The sequence below is a fragment of the Carex rostrata genome, chromosome 26 (genome assembly GCF_964058835.1).
Source record: "Carex rostrata chromosome 26, lpCarRost1.2, whole genome shotgun sequence".
Taxonomy (NCBI): Eukaryota; Viridiplantae; Streptophyta; class Magnoliopsida; order Poales; family Cyperaceae; genus Carex; species Carex rostrata.
Window position 1 is genome coordinate 5,193,613 of NC_135943.1, and position 15,715 is coordinate 5,209,327.

General features: G+C 33.3%; 1 protein-coding gene and 1 pseudogene across 2 annotated transcripts in view; both read right to left on the reverse strand.

The window, feature by feature from the left end:
• The window catches only part of LOC144544599 (fe(2+) transport protein 1-like), a 46,905-nt gene that overhangs the window by 10,215 nt on the left and 20,975 nt on the right, over positions 1 to 15,715 (reverse strand). The window lies entirely within an intron of this gene.
• On the reverse strand, positions 363 to 8,316 carry LOC144544643 (pentatricopeptide repeat-containing protein At5g48910 pseudogene; annotated as a pseudogene). The gene is made up of 9 exons (XR_013508283.1): positions 8,107 to 8,316; positions 7,912 to 7,976; positions 7,418 to 7,483; positions 7,017 to 7,079; positions 6,175 to 6,243; positions 5,272 to 5,331; positions 4,858 to 4,918; positions 3,809 to 4,649; positions 363 to 3,255 (listed from the first exon to the last, which is right to left on the reverse strand). The product of XR_013508283.1 is annotated as a pentatricopeptide repeat-containing protein At5g48910 pseudogene (transcript).

A 15,715-nucleotide genomic window follows, 5' to 3' on the forward strand; every position in this document is an offset into this window, starting at 1 on the left:
TGTCATACCAGTCTATGGAAAATAACCTGATGCAATACACCATCTTTTCATTTTTTTTATTTTCTTCCTTTTGTTTTTGCTTTTAGTAGCGTTTATTAGGTAGTTTATCTATTCAGGTTTCTATTAAGCTTATTGTTACAGACTTTCATTTGTTTTAATCAAGCATGCTTACGGTCATCCAGTGTAAAATATACTAGTTCTTTTTTTTATTTAAAAAAAAAAAAGAATGGAACAGCTGTTTTCTTAATTTCTTAACTTTTTTTTTTTTTTTTGATTAATTCATGCCCTTGGGCCTCCAATTACATTTCATTCCTATGACTCAAAATCAAGCTATACTGACTACGACTCTATATCAGATAGGATTAACAACATCCTTTTTCTTTCTTTGAAAACAAAAAACTAAGCAACATAATCAAACTATATATCAGATCGGATTAACAGCATCCTTTTTCTTTCTTTGAAAACAAAAACTAAGCATTGTAATAAAAGAGCCTATTTCAGAAATGTTGGATAAGTGAATCCCATATATGATTCTCCAGTCTTGGTACCTCTCCTTGCCAATTGGTCAGCAAGGCTATTGTCACTTCTTCCCACATGGTAGCAGTTGAAACCTGAATTTACCTTAAATTTCTTTCAGACTTCAAATATTTCCTTGTGAGCTCTCCAATCTACCTCCATAGGTGGTCCTTGTGCTGTGCAAGCCTCCGCCAAAGTCAAGTTGTCAGTGAGGAAAGTGCACTGTAGCAGGCCTTGAGAAATAACAAAATCCACTCCTTGCAACAAAGACATTGCTTCTGCCTGCAAAGGGCAGCATACCAGCACCCTTTCTGTTTTGTATGCTATTAGAGAGCCCTCTTGCTGCAATACAAATCCAATTCCTCCCATCCAGCCAACAATCCAAGACCCATCAACATTACATATAGTGGATTGATAGTTCAGTTGGGGTGAAGAAGTACCTGATTGTACCGTTTTGAGAGAAGCGTGAGAAGTAGCCAGTGTAATCTCGGATTGAATTAGAGAGGTGTAGGTATTGAAAGTTTTGAAGATCGGTGTTTTTGCTTGGAATACTAGGTCATTTCTGCAGCGCCAAATAGCCCATAAGGCCATTGCCACTTCCTGCCATAACTCAGTTGGTACCAATTCCATCATTGCTAACATTGTCTCCTTGATTGATGATTGGAATGCTCCTGTTCGGATTGCAAGAGAACCCGCTATGAACAATGTACAAGCTCTGATTTAGCAAAACCAGATTAATCACCAATAATCTTTGCAAGAGCACTCCCCGTTCCTGAAATGATGAAATCGGTTTCGATCCCTGACAATGATCTCGCGGTTAAAGACCCTCGATACAAACTTGCTCACCTCGTGACAGTCTCTACAGACCCTCAAGTTTTTTGCTATCCGTATTGTCTGCCCGGCCTCTGTGTGAATCAAACCAAAAGCTATGGCAAGCTTCTCGCTATGGTAGTACAATGCTTCTTCCTTTTCCTCCTCAGCTATGTCATGCGGGACCACACCCGCGTCGGCTACATAACCCTCTGCTTTTATCCTCTCCAGCATTTCACCGAGCATGGAGTAAATATCCTTAGCTTGAGGATGGGACCCACTTCCGCATATGAATTCGTTTACAACTCCGTTCATCTCGATTAACGAATGACCCGCTTCTTTATGTACCCCATTGTCACTCATCATTTTACGTACTTGTGCCACATCATCCCATTTGCCGGCGCCGGCAAACAAATTAGCCAACAGCACATACCGGCCACTATTCAAAGGATCTAGTTCTATGACCCTCTTACCAATCTCCCGACCCAAATTGACCACACCATGTATCTTACACGCACCGAGCAGCGCACCTAATATGTCGGCATCTGGTTCCATTGGCATCTGCTCTATGAGCTGTTTAGCCTCCTTTAAAAACCCGGCTCGACCAAGCATATCGACCATGCAACCATAGTGCTCCATTTTGGGCTCTATATTGTATTTTTGCACCATATAGTCAAAATAGTGCTTCCCCTCAGTGACCAAACCAGAGTGTGCACATGCACTTAGCAAATTTAAAAATGTGATGTCATCAGGAACCCCTCCCTCCCATTTCCATCTGTTTGAAAACTTGAATTGCATCCGTGCCTCGTCCATGAATCGCAAATCCACTGACCATGCAATTCCAAGTTGAGAGCCCCTTTCTTTTCAAACTGTTAAATACCTCAAATGCCTTCTCCAAGCAACCGCATTTGCAATACATGTCGATAATCGCTGTAGCCAGTTTTGAATCTACTTCAATTCCACTTGACTCAATTTGTCTATGAATCAACTTACCTTTTTCCAACAAACCTAAGCCAGTGCAAGCTGCTAATATACTAGCCCCAACATATTTATTCATCTCAATCCCCTCGGCTTGATCTGATCAAACAGCTCTAACGCCTCCCTAAATAGCCCACTTTTCACATACCCTGTAATCATCGCATTCCAAGAGACCAAATTCCTCTCAGGCATGTCATCGAACAATGCACGTGCATCATCTATCAGCCCTGCTTTTGACAAACCACTTACCATAGTAGTCCACGTGACAATAGTACGATTATTCGATACATCAAACACCTTCCATGCATCATAGGGGTAACCACATTCAAGATACATACACAACAAGTTATTTCTGGCAAAGGGATCAGAACTGAACCCGAACTTGTACATGAGAGTGTGCAGCTGTAGGCCGAAGGAGGGAGAACTTGGGTGAGATACAAATCGCAAGAGTGGAGGAAAAGTGAATTGATTGGGTAATACATACTGCTCTAGCATGTGCGAGAGGAGAAGACAAGGAGAGACAGGGGGGTTGTGATGGGAAGAGAGTGCGAGAAAGAGAGTGTTGTAAATGAAGGCGTCGGGGTGTGGGAGGTGGTGGAAGAGGCGGAGGGCGTAGGAGATGTCTCCGGAGGTGGAGAGTCCAGCGAACTTGATAAGGCGGCCCATAGCGTGGTTGTCAGAGGAGAGGCCGAGACAGACGAGCTGCGAGTGATGCTACCGGAGCTCCGACATGGTTGAGATGGTGGGGACATAATATGAGGTGGCGCGGCGATGGTCGGAGGAGGAGGGAGGGAGTGAGACGGGTGAGAGGAGAGTCATGGAGGCTCCGCAGTTCGGATATTTTCCAGAGCTGGTAAAGTTTAGGGGTAGGGTAGGAGACCTTAGAAATTGGGAAATGAAGTCGAGGGACAAGCTCCTATGCAGCAGCTGAGTTATGAGTCTTCTCATCAACTAATTGGTAAAAAATAGAATTTGCACTTAATTGGATGATTAGGTATATCAAATAAAAAAGAAAAAGAATAAAAGTTCTAACAAAGAAAGGAAAAATCGACTGATCTCCTTTAGTCATGCACCTCAATCAAACATGTAATAGAATGTATGATCAAATTAGTCTAGTGGTTCTGTGTGACCGTGTTACATGCAAAGTGCTTGATCGATCGACATTGCAAAGTGCTTGATCTAATTTGCAGTGTGAAAAACCATTACAATAAAATCGGGTAACCCTGTATTGTATGCATTTGTTTCCACTGTTATTATGGACTTGGATTGTACGACCGTGCTTTTCTACTGCCGACATCCAGCCTAAAACAGAAACATAAGTGCAATTTTCTGACATCATAAAAAACCCACTCTAACTGATGCCAACTTGTTGAACAGGGCTATTGGTTTTAGAACTAAAAGTGCAAACTGGAAAAGCAAGGACTTGATCCAGAATAACAACAGATGCAGACTTAGTACTTAGTGCATACATATTAAGATCAGTAAGATAAATCTATAATAATACCAGCATGCAGAAATAAGGCTTTTCTTCAGCGAGCTGACATGGCACCAAGCATTTGAATTGCTTCCGCATGTTCTCAAAAAGCATTTGTATATCTTTGGTGAGCTCCTTTATTACATCAAGTGTATCATAAAAGAAAATGATAGAAGACAAAATAAGAGAGGACCTGTAATGCCAATAGAAGGTAAAAACGATTCAAATTCTTCCATTTGAGAACATACATATTGGTAATTCTTGCCTGAAAGCATATAAGATCTGGTATATATAAGTGAATCAGTTCACTAAGGTTTGCATTTTCCCTGCTAATTCCAAATGTTCACGAAACCAACATTATAGCTGCAGACAACGATTTTGTTTTTATTTGAAGGATAACCGCTGTTTTCATCTGAATAAAGAAGAGAACAAATAATTGCAGTAAAAAATAGAGATTATTGCGATACTAATAGTTACCACAGTGAAGATTCTTGAAGTTTTAAATATCTCCTGAACAGTCTAACAATCCCATACTTGGATTATTAGACAGCCACAAAATATTATAAAAATAAGAGAAACCCTTCTCCTCTCCCACAAACCACAATAGGAACAAAAAGATTATTTATTTTGGTAAAAAGAAGATATTTCTTGGATAGTTTTTTGATAAAACAAATTCAAGATAACACATTAACACATGAAACTGAATACCTGAGTTTATCTGGTGATTGTGATGGCGTCTGACGCTTGTAAGCGGTACACTGCTGAAGTGGCAAAAACACTTTATTAATTGATGGGCCAGAGAGTTCATCTTGGTCGAGCTCGAAATCAAAAAACGAAGAATGTGGATTGATTGGTTTGGATTCTTTTATGGCTTCACAAATTTTGCAAGAGAGAGAAGAGAGTTTGTTGGAGAAGGTACACGCATGGCACACAAAATTACAAATAAAAAACTTCAGGAAGAGCAAAGATCTAATTTCAAATTTCCAATGAAAACACTGTTTCTCTACAAAAATTATTGGTAAGAATGCATGTATGTCATAATACGGTGGAAATTTTGAGAATTTGTTTAGTTTAGTTACCTCGAACAGCAGAAGTTGCAACTAAGGTGATAGCTTCCAATCAATGTCCTGGAGTCCAAATCTATGAAGTAATGCTCGTTAAAGAAAAAAAAGAAAGAAATTGGTATAAAATTCTGCCAAAATAAATTAAATTACCAGTAAACTTAGCTACTAAGATGTAAAGTGAGCTTAGGAATCTTTCAATTTTTCTAACTTAACAGAACAACCAAAAGAGGTTAGCAAACACAGGAAATTTTTTGTATTTTATATATAGAAGAGTTTGATTTCCAGCAAACAGAGTGTCGTAGCAACAAAACTGTTGAGAGAAACATGAGAAAAATGAATCATTTTGAACTTTGCCTTATCAAGTATATTCTTTGTATTTTTTACCTAGAACTATTGTCTAAATGTTTAATTAATAAATTAAAAAAATACCTTAAAAGGATGTACAACCAACATGATAGAAGTGTGTAACCTGTCGCATCAACTGAACTGCTGAAACCAAAATGAGAAAATATTAATTAAATTTAACTGTTACCTTTTATTTACTAAAAAATAGTGATGTAACATATTTGTAGAGGGCATTGTTGTGAGGTGTGCTTTTTGTATTGCAACTATTTTGATACTACACCTGTGCTTTCTGTATAAATATAAAATTTATATAAAAAGGAAGAAATATCAACATGTGTTACAAAGGGCAGCAACTATAAATGAGTATATTCTATTTTTTTTCATATTTATGTTGAAATTGATGTTTTAAAAGAAAGCTTAAAAAAAAGGAAAAGCAACACTCTCAGATTAGGTTTACAATCAGATTTATCCAACACGATTCTGACAAAATGAATCGTGCAAACTTACAAACACATGGTTGTTCTTTTTTATTTTTATTTTTACTTACCTTTTCATAAATTACTTGTTCATTTTATTCTTCATAAAAAGTGCAACTTGAAATGAAAGGTATATAAAATGTTATAATGCATTATTGTGATGAAAGTTATAGAAGGCAAATTAAAAAATGTCAATGCGACATGAGAAATGCAGCAGAAAACATAAAAATATGTCAAGTTTTTTTTTATTATTATAACAGAAAGTGTTAAATTTCCAAGTCTCATAAGTTTTTTTGTAAGAAGAAGTATTTTTTAGATGTAAAAATTCAGCATCAGATCAGATCCAGAGAAGAAGATGATGACAGAAAGAAGTGAAAAAATGTGAACTCCCCATGCTTATTTCTTTTGGAAAAGTTACCAAAATTATTTGTTCATCGAAGCAGCAAACACTTTTTATTTATTTAGACGTGATGCCTAAATGTCAAATTAATAAAACCAAAAAAGAAAATACCTCAAAGGATTGTACAAACCAATAGAAGTGTCTCTAATTCCCAGCAAGCAGATTATTGAAGCAAATAAACTGATGAAACAAATGTAAGAAAAAAAAAATGGCATCATGTTATGATTGTAGTTGTATATACAGAGTAGAGAAGTCAACATACTGATAGTTAGGAGTAGATGCTGATTTTGTTATGAATTCATATAAAAGGAAAATCAGGACTGTTTACCAATGCAACAATTCATATTTTTTTCAGCCAGGTGCATTATATAAATTTTTTTATCGATGAGGTGCATTATATAAATTTAAGAGAATGCTATAAAGAATTAGGCTTAACAAATAGATATAAAAGTGTTTTTGTCATTATTTAGTAACTAAATGTTGCTGGCACAACACCTTTGTTTTTCGAGAACGGAAAATCAAATTTACCAGTAAGCTTAAGATATGTTAGTAACACCTAAACCTAAACCTTAAAACAACTAATGACGGAACAATTATGTCAAAATCCTGCTTGATAAAATTGAAAGAGAATCATAAATCTCAAAAATCAGCCATATCTTCCTAACTATAAAGAAATTAAAGGTCAAACCACAATTGTGTACAAAAGGCTAACATATAAAAATAGAATATGCACACAGGTTTTACAAAGTGATGTAAGAATAAAGACTAATACTTCTGTGACTCTGTAAGATGTAAAGTGAGCTTAGGAATCTTTTAATTTTTCCAACTTAAAAAATCTAAAACAATGATTTCATATTTCCAATGGAAACACTGTTTCTCTACAAAAAATGTTGGTAAGAATACATGTGAGTCATAATACGGTAGAAAATTTGAGAATTTGTTTAGTTTATTACCTCAAACAGCAAAAGTTGCGGATAAAGTGACAGCTTCCCATCAATGTCCTGGAGTCCGAATCTCTGAAGTGGTCGTTAAAATTTAAAAACAAAAAAGAAAGAAATTAGTATAAAATTCTGCCAAAAGAATTACCAGTATACTTAACTACTAAGATGTAAAGTGAGCTTAGGAATCTTTTAATTTTTCCAACTTAACAGAACAACCAAAAGAGGTCAGCAAATATAGGAAATTCACTGGTACCAATTATCAGTTGACAGAACAACACCACCAACAACAGAGATCGGACAAGTAATCAAGGTCATACCAGTAAATAGAACCAAGACAGGTCAGACTGGTACCGGTTTATATATAAAAAAAATAACAGAATTACAACTACAAAATAGAAATAGATAGCTCACACCTTCTAGTTCTACTTGAGCTGTACCCCAAACTAATTCGCTGATAAGCAATTTCGTGAGTTCTGAATCTGTGAGAGGTCAAAGTTAGAAAATTTGAAGGTACTCCATATCCTAAAAAAGCAAGCTTACACCTTCTCCAGTTCCGAAGAGATCCATATATTAATCAATATATGTATACTGGCACTCCTATCTTTGATTTTCTAATCTATCTCTAAAAAGTTCAATTTAAGTAAGCAGTACAGTTTAACACTAACCAATGTCCTCATTTTCACAGTTTACCACAAAAAACATGGAAAAAATATTCTGCTGACCTAACAAACGAAAAGTTGTAACAAAGAACCAGTCAATTGTATTAGTTTGGAGAATTGCAATTTACAACCCAAATGCAAATATTTAGTCCTTATATCTATTGTTTTAATTACATTCTAGAAACCCAAAAACCCGACTCTATTAGCTGATTTTAGAGGACGGCAAGAATAGGTTTTAGAAACGATACCAACAGAGGAGAGGAAGGATTTTTTTTCAGTCACTGCCCTGTAGTCCCGATCCTGAAATAATGCTCTTCGAAGATCGGAAAAATTATATTAGCACAAAGTTACGGTGGAAGAATTACCATTACAAATCTACAAATGACAACTTTCAATCCTAAATTGGCAAAATCAGAATTAGAACTATAAAATAGAGAGCTCACATATTCTACGGTTCCGAAGAAATCCAGCGCCTGCTATCGACTCCTTCCAAAACCGTGTTGTCGGAGTCCAACTCGTTAGCAAAAACAGTGAAAGGCAGCGAAAATAGCGAGAGGAGAGAAGAAATCGGCAGAGAAAATACGAATGTGGGTGGGCGGAAGCTGAGAACGGAGAGGCGGTGGAGAGGTTTAGACAGAAACAAAGCGATAAAGGTTTCGTATAGGGTTGTCAATGGGTACGGTCCGGGAGAATACTAATTTTAAAATTGATCTTACCCATATCCTATTCATACTCATTAAAAATTGATTTTATTTTATTCTATCCTTACCCGTTAATATTATCGGGTAACGAAACGGTAGCGGATGAATAACGGATAATACTAGTATAATAATTAATTTTATTATATTTTACAAATTAAACATCAAAAACTCATTCATTTTAACACATACATAATTGCAGTTCTAATAAAAAATAAAATAAATGTGCAATCAATTCCAACTAAATTATTTTTTATAAATAATAAAAATTTAAAAACACGAATATACATTTAAGTGAGTTGAAAATTAAATTGAGTATACATTTAAGTGGGTTGAAAATTGAATTGAATATATATTTGGATTTTATAATTACCCTATAGGGTAACGGTACGAAATAGTCATTACACATACCCTTACCCATTTATTTAACGAAAAAAAATTCTTACCCATACCCAATAAGCTAACGAAAAAAAAAATTACCCATACCCGCCTTATCGAATACGATACGGGTCAGGTAAACGGCTAAAAAGATACCATTGACACCCCTAGTTTCGTACCGCACAGACAGGAGAGAGAAATTTAGATAGGTTTGGGACACACGTCAATAGAAATTTAGATAGGTTTTGGGCACGCGTCAATAAAAGGAGACAAAAGCAATTAGTCATTAGATCTCTATCTAACGGATGAAAATCGGAAATTTACTGTAGGTGAACAGTAACGGACATCCCAGATTATAACTATAAGATAGATGAGGACGGTTCAAATGCCTCCATCATGCCTCCATCTCTCTCCATCATTTTCAAAGTTCAAACAGTCGATCCGAACCGCTCAACCTAACCTCCATACTAAAATATGTTTGGAGACCAAATTTTATATTTTTAAGAATTTTTTTACTATTTTTTTAGATAGGTACAAAATCAGTAAATCTGAACCATCTAAAAACAGTATTTTTGTATCTATCTAAAAAAATAGTAAAAAAATTCCTAAAAATATAAAATTTGGTCTCCAAACATATTTTAGTACGGAGATTAGGTTTAGCGGTTCGGATCGACTGTTTGAACTTTGAAAATAATGGAGAGAGATGGAGGCATGATGGAGGCACAAAAATATGGAGGCATTTGAACCCTCCTCAAGATAGATATGCCGACCGAAGCTGCTAATTGAATGAAACACTGTATAGCGGGACCCATATGCGCATCTCCTGAAGTGGAGACGGAGGAGGCGAGTTGGTTGAATTGTTCGTTAGGAGATGGCAGCGCGAGATGGATTGGATTCGTGAGATTCGTTCCATAGACTTTTTCTTCTTTACCAACTTCGCCTTTATAAACAAAATGAATTATTTTAAAGGAATGCGAGAGAGAAATTGGGCCCAAAAGATTTTATTATTTTTCGAGAGAAATTGAGTGTGTAGATTTAGATTCAAGTCTCTATACGACTATACTTTATTATTACTAACTAAGGTTCCGTATCCGGAAGATTGCACAAATTGGTCTGCAATTTTTTTTTTCAAAAATTAAATTAGTTATGAATTTTGCTTTTTTACTATCAAATTATTTTGGAACTTTTTTTCAAAACTGAAGTTGAACTCTATAATTTTATTGCACACAATGAATTCTTGAACTTGGTTATTTCTTGGATATTTTTGAAATTAACCAAGTTAGTTATTTTCTTTGTCATTTAACTTATTTTACATAAAAATTTAAGTACTTAATATAATAAGCTTTTAAGGACTAACTCTATTATTTTCTTCAAGGTCTAGTATATTTATTTTTCAGTGGTTGCAAAATTAGTGTGGTCCAAATTAAATCCAAGGATTAAATTCATTTTTCTAAAGAAATTTACGAAACAAAAATTATTATTTTTCCAAATTAAATTTTATCTTTACTAAACAAATTTTGTCGACATTAGACGGATGAAAAGAAATGTATAGTTACCTCAGCTTATACTTTCCTGTGTAATGTAAAGATTAATTTGTTGAACCTTAAATTGTATTCTTGATTTGTGCTAAATACTTGTACTAGAGACTACTAAAGATTGATTTCTATATACGGCTTTATATCTATTCTCCTTTATTATTACACACACACACACACACACACACATATATATATATAGAGGTGGGCTACGGTGAGTTGCGAAGTAAAGCGACTATTTTACTTCACGCTCATATTTTGTGATTTTTAAGTTCAAAACGTCGATCCGAACCGTTCATCTTGTTCTCCATATTGAAATGTGCTTGGAGACCAAATTTTACATTTTTTGGAATTTTTTTACTATTTATTAAGCAATTTTGAAAGTCGCTGATCTGATGGTCCAGAAAATTTTACTGTTTTTTACTGTTCACAGCAAAACAGCAATTTTCAAAAATGCTTAATAAATAGTAAAAAAATTCCAAAAAATGTAAAATTTGGTCTCCAAGCACATTTCAATATGGATTAAACATTTAACGGTTCGGATCGGTCGTTTGGACTTTCAAAATAAAAATACGGCGTGAAGTAGAAACGCGTTTTACTTCGCAACTCACCGTAGCCCACCTCATATATATATATATATATATATATATATATATATATATATATATATATATATATATATATATATATATATATATTTTAGTAAAGGTTAGAAGTTAAGTGATCCAATTGTTTAATATATATAAAAAAATCTTACATCCATGTTTAATTTAAACGTGCAATTTTTCACATGGAGGACAATATATTTGTCACTAGACCAACACTTGAACCTATTCTCCTACTTTTTATTGTAGGGATTATATATATCATCATTAAGAAAAATGAATCTTAAATAAATATATATTTTTTTAACTAAAGGGTTCTGGTACACTCAGGCATCTTTTAAATGCTATTCTCGAGAATTGAATGTGCGGCCTCTCTGTAGAGAGACGAGATTCGTACCACTGCACTAAGTCCAAGTCCGCGGTTCTTGTTTCTTAAATTCTTAATTAATCTATTTTTTTTTTGTCAAAGAAGGTCGGAGCTAGCTAGGGGATGGCTTAAAATTTTGCATAAATCCTATTTCAATTATTTTCTTTCAGTAATAAATTATTGGGACATTTTTTGTGATTGTACCTATATATGTTCATAACCATACATGTAAAAATGCATGTGACGGCGAAATATATATAGCTAGAAATGAACTTCTGTCAATATAATAGCTAGAAATGCATGTGATGTCGAAATGGAAGCTTCTAATTGTCCACAGCCTTTTGTCCACCATTTATCTACAGCTTTGACTTGTGTGAATACTGTAAAATTACTTCTACATGCTGTATAATTATACAATATATCACATAAAATATATCAGTTAATCACAAAACATCCAGCAACTATTTGAAGTGGTCCCATGATAGTTAGAAAAAGATTGCAACTTGCACAACAGGACAAAATAAATGTACTTTCAAACTTCAGGATGGTGTGAGCTCTGCACCGGCTTGTTCCTATTCCTCTCTCGCCTTAACCATGGTCTCCCATCGGCCCCTGTGTGTGACCTCTATATTATATTTCACCAAAGCCGGTTCAGAACGCCGTAGAACAGGGACATGACCATAAGAGATGGTCCATTATTTTGACAAATAAAATGCCAGACGAATAAAAAGATTCCCAAACAAAGCGGTGGATTCCAACGCATGCATATATATATAAAAGCCAGACGAATAATAAAGCAATAACACTCACATCACATATTCAATTTCTAACCCCTGCATGCCTCAAAACACAAGGATGTAAAATATTTTTCCAATTTTTTTTTTGTTTTTTTGAAGGTCAGTGAGCGGACTCACGTGACAATTTCATTGATAAATAAAAAGAAATATTTACAAGGTCTTATTGACTATTTACATAAACAAGAAACTAAGCCACCATCACAAAACTGTGAAGTTAGCACTCAGCGAACACTCAATTTTTTTTGTTACCATCTTTTAAAAAATAATAACCACAATTCACATGATTTTTTTGAAAATTTTCATTTTTCTTCGATACGCAGCTAACAATGCAGGGACAGCTAATAAATGTGCACCTATTGGCTGTAGAAGGTATTGCGAGACAACAAGAAACATAGTTATTATTTGCAATTGTCAATACGAGATATTTTATTGATTAGTCTGACTTTTATACTTTAATAATTTATACACTAGTTGTAGCATTAGCATTTTTATTTGCAAATCCTTCTGTTTAATTTTAGCAATATATAGTTCAAAAAAATAAGTTACTTAGATCGTCTTATCATTTCGGATATATGCGCAAATTAGGTGTACGTGTCCCTCTTTGAGAATTTTTTTTCCGTTCATAAAATTAAACTTGAACCCATTGGATTCATGTGGATTCCACATGTGCACGCATTCGGATCCTCTCAGGGACCTGACGGGTACTGTTCAGTAAAATTAGTGAATTTGGACCGTTTTTTTAAACCATGCCTGAATATTAAACAGAATCCCTACATCTTTATAAGCATTGCATTGAGTTTAATCCGACTGAGAATAGATTAATATTGACTGGAAAAGTTGTGGGCCCCACTTTATGGTACCTGAGAAAGATTCTCATTAAATATTTGACTGCAGAAGTTGTGGGCCCCACTTACCTGAGAAAGATTCTCATTCCCTTCGCACATATATAGTCCAAAATATAAGAAGTATGGACCATTTGGTTCATGTGGTCCCACACAAGGGCGGATCACATTGAACCTCTGAAATTTTTTTTGTACTCTTCTGAAATTATTATTTGTAATTTAAGTTAAATTTAGAGTTTAAATTAAAATAAATTTATTAAATTATGATTAATAATTAAAATTATAATTCAGAGAATTATAAATTACGAATAAAAACATTAAAGTTATAAATTAAAACATTATTTTATATTTAGTATCTGATTAGTTAATAAATTTATATCCAATTAGTTATTTAATTAAATCTGATTCGCTATTATTTTAATTCTAGAAAAAGCTTGAATCCTCGCATTGTGATGGTGCACATGCGCACATAACATGAATTATTGTAAGGAGTATGGTCCCACTAGTGGGGTTAATTAAATAAATAAAATAAGTAAAACGTGCGCACATAACAAGTATGGGTCCCAGTTAAACGAAAATTCTCATCCACTTTTAAACGGAAAAAAAAAAAAAAAATCAAACACGTATCTAGTTAATGGACGTTCTACTGTTATTTCTCAAAGATAGGTACACAATTCTATCTGAGTGAGTCTATGGTTATATGCATATCACGGGTTGTTACCGTGCTATGGCTCTATATTTAAGTTTTTAAATCCTAACGGTCGATCCGAACCGTTCATCTTGTTCTCCATATTAATATGTGTTTGGAGACCAAATTTTATATTTTTTGAAATTTTTTTACTATTTTTTTAGATATTTAGAAAATCACTTGATCTGAAAATTCTGGACCATCCAAAAACAGTGATTTTCAATAAATCTAAAAAAATAGTAAAAAAATTTCAAAAAATGTAAAATTTGGTCTCCAAACACATATTAATATGGAAAACAAGATGAACGGTTCGGATCGACCGTTAGGATTTGAAAACTCGAATATAGAGCCGTAGCACGGTGCCAAATCGTGATATGCATATTACCATAGACTCACTCATTCTATCTCTAGGGTGCAAATGGATCGGATACGGATTGAACAGTGGTAAAACTATATCGGTATTCGTTTTTATTTTTGAGATACATATATGAATCAAATATTAGATAAATATATATATATACAGATCAAATATTAAACAGATACAGATATGAATATCCGTTTTTTATAACACTAAATTATATATTTTTCATAATATATATTCAACTATATTATATATATCTACTATTCAAATATGAATAATTAATATTTAAAATCATATTTGTATTCGTATCTGCACGGATATTCAGATATTGAATATCCACTATCTACAATTTTGTGTTGGATCCATGCGAAGCTAATATATAGCTACACACCGAATAAAAATAAAAAATTTCAAGAATCCATATTAATTATGTTTATCATTTTTTTAAAAGATGATAACTAAAGGAAGTCGGAAAATTTTGAGCTCTTTTTTAATTTGTTTGTGGTTGTTTCAGTCATTTTTAAAATCATATCCGTATTTATATTCGCATAGATATTCGGATATATCGGATATTCTTATATCAATTTAAAATAATTTAAAATAGATTTTGATGTTTAATTTTATTGACACCAATTTACACCAAAACCGTTGGCATATTTCCCTCATCTAGAAAAATGGTCATCCAATATCACAATCTCTCTCTTTTTATTTATATTAAAAATTTTGAAATTTATATATCAAATCCAAAATGTTGATTTTTGTTCATTTTTAATGAGAGATGCATCCACATAGAATTTCATGATTTTTTTAGTTAATTTTATACTAGATTCAAGTGATTATAAAAATGAACAAATCCAATAAAATATGATAGATTAATTTGAATTAGTCCATTTTTCAACCACTTGATCTAGTAAAAAATATATTTTAAAAATTACAAAATTTTACTTAAGACGCATCTCTCACGTGTAATGTCAAAATATGAAAATAATTCGGCAAGGTCTAGAATTCGTGATTTGAATATAATACAGATGTAATTTGAGAATGGTTCATTGTTTTATAATTCAAATAATACATCATAATATTGATATTTGTATAAATAATTATTTGGATTTTATCTCATGTTGTTCATCAAATTAAAGAATAATTCGGAGAGATTTAAAAAAAATAGCTTGGGAATAATACCAACATTATTATTCGGAAAAATTAATATTACTATGTTTTCATGAAAGTTAACAAGATCAACAGTTTGGATTCAATTTAAAATTTAAATAAAAATATCAAAGTTGTGGTATTTTGTGGCATGCATTGTATTAAAACCCTCCAAACGTACATATAGAAAAAACATTAAAACAAAAATCTAACTAATAACACCCTCCAATTTACACCATTTTATCCGTTTACCCGATCTGTACCGTATCCGAAAAGACGGATAATAGTAAGATTTTTTTTCCCGTTTGTTTATCAGATATGGGTAACAATTTTTTTCGTTATCTTTACCCATTATCCTATAAGATAATTTTTAAAAGTAAAATTATATATATAAAGTTATGTATTTTACTAAACTTTTATAGTACAAATTAGTTGTATTCATTATTATTTTTTTTTTCTTATTTTGAAAAATATTTTATCGAAATCACAAATCGAGATGTTAATGACACTATTTTATCTGTTTATCCGATCTGTACCGTATTCGAAAAGACGAGTAAGGTTAAAGTTTTTTTTAATATTATAATGGGTACGGATATGAAATGCCTTCACCCGACCCGTATCGTACCCGTTGA